This window comes from Marmota marmota, unplaced genomic scaffold (assembly GCF_001458135.2).
Source record: "Marmota marmota marmota unplaced genomic scaffold, marMar, whole genome shotgun sequence".
Taxonomy (NCBI): Eukaryota; Metazoa; Chordata; class Mammalia; order Rodentia; family Sciuridae; genus Marmota; species Marmota marmota.
This window is the reverse complement of record NW_026000172.1, coordinates 1017457-1023377: the sequence shown is the minus strand read 5'-3', so window position 1 is coordinate 1023377 and position 5921 is coordinate 1017457.

Sequence of the window (5921 nt, the reverse complement as noted above, 5' to 3'; positions counted from 1 at the left end):
AAAAAAAAAAAAAAAAAAAAGAAGGCAAGGCACCGAGCTTCCGGGGTGGTAACTTGGTTAATAGCCCGTGCCCTCTAAGTACCTGGTAGTCGAAGTGGTCTCCTAACCTGCACCAGTCAGCTCAGCTAATGCAGATGACGCGGGCCCGGGACCCTCCGCCTGTCTCCCCAACTCTAGTGGTCAGTTGGTCAGGAAGGATCCATGGGTGCAGCTAACCATTTGAGCATAGGACAATTAGACACCCACGTGGTCAATGGAGTTGTCCTAGATGAATCCCTGGCCACCTGGTTTCCGCCCAGCAAGCTGCGGGGAGTGTTGGGCTGTTCTCGCCACCCTGGTGTGCCCCATCTCCTGCCCCCCCGACCCCCCCAGCAGCTGTCCTCTGGCAGAGTCCTTCTGGGTGTGCCAACACCTGGGACAGCTTTCCTGCCCACAGGCTTCCCTCCATCTGCAACAGCTCAAGGGCTACCAAAGCCTCTCCTCATCTTTCAGCTGGGTACGCTGAGGCCTTAACAGAGCAAAGGTCACTTGACCTCATGCTGGGAGGGACTCCTGACCCTGCCTCTCAGGCTGTGCTAGGTGCCCTGGTCCATTCTGTGTAGCTGACCCTGGTCTCATGCACTAATCAGAGTAGCCCAGACAACCTCTGAGGACCCCAGAAGTGGGGCAGTCCCCAGGGCAAGGCTGGCAAAGAACTTGCAGGGGCGAGTGGGAGAGGCTGGGGTCCATCGGGAAGAGTGCCAGGCTGTGGGAGAGGACTACTGTGGGGTGAAGCATGGGAGCACTAACCAGGGGCCCAGCCACTTCCCGGGGACAGTACAGCAAAGTAGGTCATCTCTCTGGTGTCCCAGCACTTGCCACACTGAGCCCTGGGAAGTGCACCCTGACCGCACAGGCTCCACTGTGAATTTACTCTCCTCCCGGGAGCACAACCCATTACCCGATGAGTCCATAACAAATGACCTGGAGGAGCAGAGAGAGCACAGGCTGTACACTGGACAGCCCTGGGGCGGACCCTGGCTGAGCTCCACCAAGGTTCCTGTTCTCTCTGGGCCTCAGTTTCCCTGTTTGCCAAATCAGAGCTAGAAGGCCTGGTTCTCCTGGTGTGAGCAGGGAAAGGGACTCTGCCTGGGAAGGTCTCAGCACAGGGCTCCGTGACGCAGGCTCCACAAGACCATGAGCGACACCACACCAGCCTCTGGCCTCAGCCTCCAGGCCTCTCCCAGGGAGCCTCCCCTGACTGCCCAGCCCTGCATTCGCCCTTCTCTGGACATGGGGGGGGGGGGCCTCCTGTGCTCTGCAGGGGACAGCCAATTCTCCAAGGGGCCAGGAGCCCCTGAGGGTCGAGGTGTTCACAGCCCCCAGCATCCTCCAGCAAGGCCTTCACGGAGCCAAACACTGGCTGCTCAGGTCTTGGTGACCCCCTCCCCGCCCACCCACCCCCACCTCCCCAGGCCCATTCGAGCCCTAGTCTGGTTTGTTCCTGGTGCTGTCTCCATGTCCCCGGGCGCTGTTTGCAGGAGGGAAAAGTCGAACACACACAGCCCAGAAAGCATGCAGTTGCTCCGGGCCGGCTGCCAGGGATTGAGTGACCTGCAGCTTCCTCCCCAAATCACATTCCGCTGGCACAGATCTGGCCCCGCCTGACGCCAGCCTCCAAACTCGCCCCCAGAGCAAACATTTCCAGTTGGCAGCTGGGCCTTGTTTTTCTGAGGCTCTAATTCAGTCTCCCTTTTACAAAACAGAAAACAAAATGCACGGGACCAAAAATGAGGCAAAATAAATTTTGAAAGGAGGGGGTGTAGGGAGGCGTTTGCTCCAAGGCACATGGGAAAATCGGAGCTGGGGGCCAGCAGGGGTTTTAAGACGCAAGCACATGCTGCCCGCCACCCGCCTCTGCCGGCGGCGCTGGGGCTGGGGCTGCTGCGATTCATTCAGGTCGCTCTGAAAGGCCCACTCTGTTCCCATTCACAGCTGCCGGGAGGGGCGGGGAGGCTGGGAAGGGAGGCTCTTACAAAAAGAGGGTGGTCCGGGTTATGGGGTCCGTGTCTGTTCCAAAGGGGAAGTTAGAGGAAGAAAAACATGGCCATCCAGATTTCAAGCCCAGTGCGAAGGCATCGGGCACTGGACAGGCTGCGTGTGTGGGTGCTATCGTGTGCGTGTGCTAGCATGTGCACATGCCTGGGCAGCAGGGACCAGGCCGGCCAGGGAGGGCCATGGCTGGTGCCCAGGCCTGCCGTGGGGTCGGGCAGAGGCCAGGTGTCAGGACAGGGGAGTGTGGCCAGGGCGTGTAGGGACAGGACTCTGAAGGTCACTCAATCCTGGGGAGGAGGTGGGCTCCATAGCCTCTCTAAGGACGATGAGAGGATGGTGCAAATGTAGAGTCTCTGTCCATCTCAGCCCTCGGGAGGGCCATGAAGCCAGAGGGGAGCGGGGAGGGGCTGTGGGTTAGGAAGGGCTGGGTGGGGAAGAGGACAGAGTGGCGGTCAGCAGGCCCCAGAGTGAGGGCAGCCAGCCAGCCTGGCGGACCAGGGAGCCTGTGGGCAGGGCTGCAGGAACCTCCTGCTCAGGAACAAGGGCCAGGAGGTGGTGTGGGAAGGAGCCTGGAGCACAGGGCCAGGGCTGAGTGGGTCACCGGCCTGGCAGCGCCCTGGGGGCGACATCGACCTCAGGATCCAGAAGTGAGAGGCCAGGACTGGCCGAGCAGGTCAGCACAGCTGGGAGCTGGCACTGGGAGCTCATGTGGAGATCACGACCAGTCCCCACCGCACCACCTCCTGACACAGGGGAGACCCTGACAGCTAAGGGACCCCAGAACTAATGAGTTCCCAGGATGAGGCGCCTGGTAGATCCACCGTGTCCCTAGTGCCTGGCAGGGACTGTGGAGGGTGAGAGAACAGGAGTTCGCGCAGGCCTAGAGAAAGTCCAGTGACCCCTAGGGTGGTGCACCGCCTGTGACCATGTCCCCTGGGTATGGACTACAATGAGCCTGCTGCCTTCTGTCTGTAAGGTCAGGGCCCAGCTGCCCAAGCTACCAAGCAAGTTGCCTCTGGGATGCGTTCCCGGGGATTCTCGCGGGTTCGAGTTTAGGGGTTCCTGCCCTGGACAAAGGGGCCATGTTCTTTGCCCTTCCTGGTCTCCCCACTTGGCTGCAGCCCATCTGTGCAGACCCCAGGAACCACAGGGCTTCCCACTTTCCCTCTATCGTCAAGGAAAGCGGTTAGCAAACCTTTCCAAGGATGTGTTGGCTTTGATTCAGGACATTTCTTAACCCAAAGAAATGAGTCTCTAATGGTGGAAATTCTGGCCCGGAGGGCGCCACAGGGAAAGGTTTGGAGAGTAGTTGGAAAGCTTTCCAGTTAATCTTTTCAAATTCACTATATCATTGGGCTGCCCCAAGGGCAGTTAAAAAAAAAAAGTAGTTCCTTCATCCCCTCTATTCAGGGTTCTTGAGAACCCTGCAAATGTCCTTGTAAGCTGACACTTGGAGCTCCTGGGTTTTAACCATATTTGATGTGTGTGGATTCCTCACAGGGATTTTGCTTGTTTGTTCTGGGTTGCTTTTGACTTCCAGATGGCCCCTCTCTACCCAGCAGGAGCTCCTCTGACACCTGAGCAGCCCTTGCCCCGGGGCCTGGTGGGGCCCAGTCACTTGCTGGCTCATGGTACAGAATGTCCCCACTCCTCCTGTGCATCTGCCACTCTGGACCTGGGCGCAGACTCCCCAAGAAGGCCTCGTCCTCCTCAGTGAGGAAGAGACAGAGGCCACAGTCAGGGCACTCCCTGTGCTCAGACAGCTGCTCTGCTTCTAAGCCGTCCCCAGGAGGATCTGAGAGTAGCAGCCGCCCATGACGGACAGAGCTGGCTCTCTCGGCCCTTCACCCTCCCCAAACACTGACCTCTGTGTCCACCCCAAGGGCGGCCTGACCCGGCAGCCCCAGCGCCACTCACCACCTCTCTTGGAGGAGGACTAGGACGTCGGGGGGTGGGGGGGGGTGGGGGGGAGACATGGGCCATGCCCGCTGAGCTGCCTTCCCTGCCCAAGCCCCCCCCCCCTCGTCTACCCGAGGAGACTGAAGCACCCTGAGGGAGGCCATGTCCTCGGCACCAGAGCGCCTGGATCTGTTACTGCCTGCTGACAGAGCCTTGTCACCTTGCATACTCCCAAGGGCCCCCTGCCCCTACCCGCTACACACCAGAGACCAGAGGTGGCTCCTGCTGGCCTTCAGAGGACCACAGAAGGCTGCCTGGGTGGAAGGGACATGCAGTTGTGAGTGTGGAGGGTGGCCCTGCGACGCGGGTAGGGGACAAGGAGCACTTTTTTTGGGGGGGACCACCAGAGCAGGGCTTCTCGGGAATCCAGCCGCAAGCTGGGCACACGTGCTCCTGCTCTCCTCTGCACGCGCTGCACCCCACCTTCAGAATCAGACCCACTGAGACCCGCCTCAGCCGGCTGTAAAGAGAAGGGTGCACATCACCCTGGACAGAGCCGTAAGACAGACCCACAGTGGGCCCAACTGCCTGCCCCTGCCCTTTCCCTGGACCACAGCATGGCTCTTTTCTCACGGCCTTCGCCTGTGCTTCCTGCCTGCTGGCCAAGCATTCTGCAGGAGCGCCCTTCCGCACCAGCACCACGGAGAACAGCTTTGTTCCTCGGGCCCTCTAAGCCCAGGGGACAAGGCCGCCGCTCCTGCTCACCCTCCATGCCAGCCGCATGACGCTGCTGCACGTCTCTGGGCCCACTCTCGGCCCACATACAGAGGAAGGGGACAGGCAAGGGGCACGCTATGCAACACAAACATAGCACCTGTTCCAGAGCAGAGGTGGGGCGTGGCCACCTGCAGGGGGCTGGGAGTGCAGACCCCAGACCCAGGGCAGAGGGAAGCACTAAACCGTGTTACCTCCGGGGTGCTGAACATCTGGCTGACCAGAGCCTTTGCAGAACATCTGGATGTGTGAGCAGCGGGGCCTTGGCACCCACTGCGTGAGAAGCTGCTTGGGTCTCCTGGAGTGTCTGCCTCACACTGGAGCTTTCCTCTGCCTATAGCAGAAAACCAGATGCCAACTGGCTCAGCTTTTAGCAGGGAGACTCAGCCCACCAAGCCGTGGGGTCCCGAGACAGGGCTGCTCAGCAGCTGCTAACCCAGCAGCCTCACAGCTTCACCCAGGACCCCGTTTCTTGGTTCCCTGTTGTCAGCTTGACTGGCACCCTGGCTCCCCTGGGGGGTTCCAAGAGGGCCAGCACAACTCCACTTTCCTCATCAATGTCAGGAAAGTGGGGTCCCGTCTGTCCCTGCATTCCTAGCAAAAGGCTTGCATCTGCTCTAGTGGGAAAGGACGGGGTCACAGGCCATACCTGAAGCAGTTCTGAGACCAGAGGATCCTCTAACTTCTTCACCCACACCGTCCAGCACCAGAGGTGGAGCCTTCCTGGACACGAGTTGGAGCGTGGGCAAAGAGGAAGGAGGGTCACCCGTGTATTGCCACAGCTGCAGTGAGCAAGAACCCCGAGGCACAGCACTGAGGCATCCCCTCGGGGTCATGGTGACCCTGGACCTCTGTGGCCCTGAGAGTGAGCACCTCCTTCAGTTTTGCACTCTAACCCTCCTCATCTACCTCACCCTGGGGCCAGCCCCACTGCACAAGGAGTTACCCCAAAACACAGCGGCTGCAACCAGTAAGCATCTCACAGCTTCTGCAGGGGATCTGAGAGTGGCCAGCTGGGGCCAGGGCCTGGGTCTGACAAGGGCAGGGTGAGTGGGGCTTCAGGAGGGTCCTCTTCCCAGATGGCTGCTGGCAGAAGGCCATGGGCCAGCAGGGTGGGCTTCCGCCCAGAGCAGATGCATTTTGTGACATTGTCCCCCGCGACACATGCCAGGGCTCTGCTGCTCCTGCTGCTCCTCCGCCAGCCACACTCACGG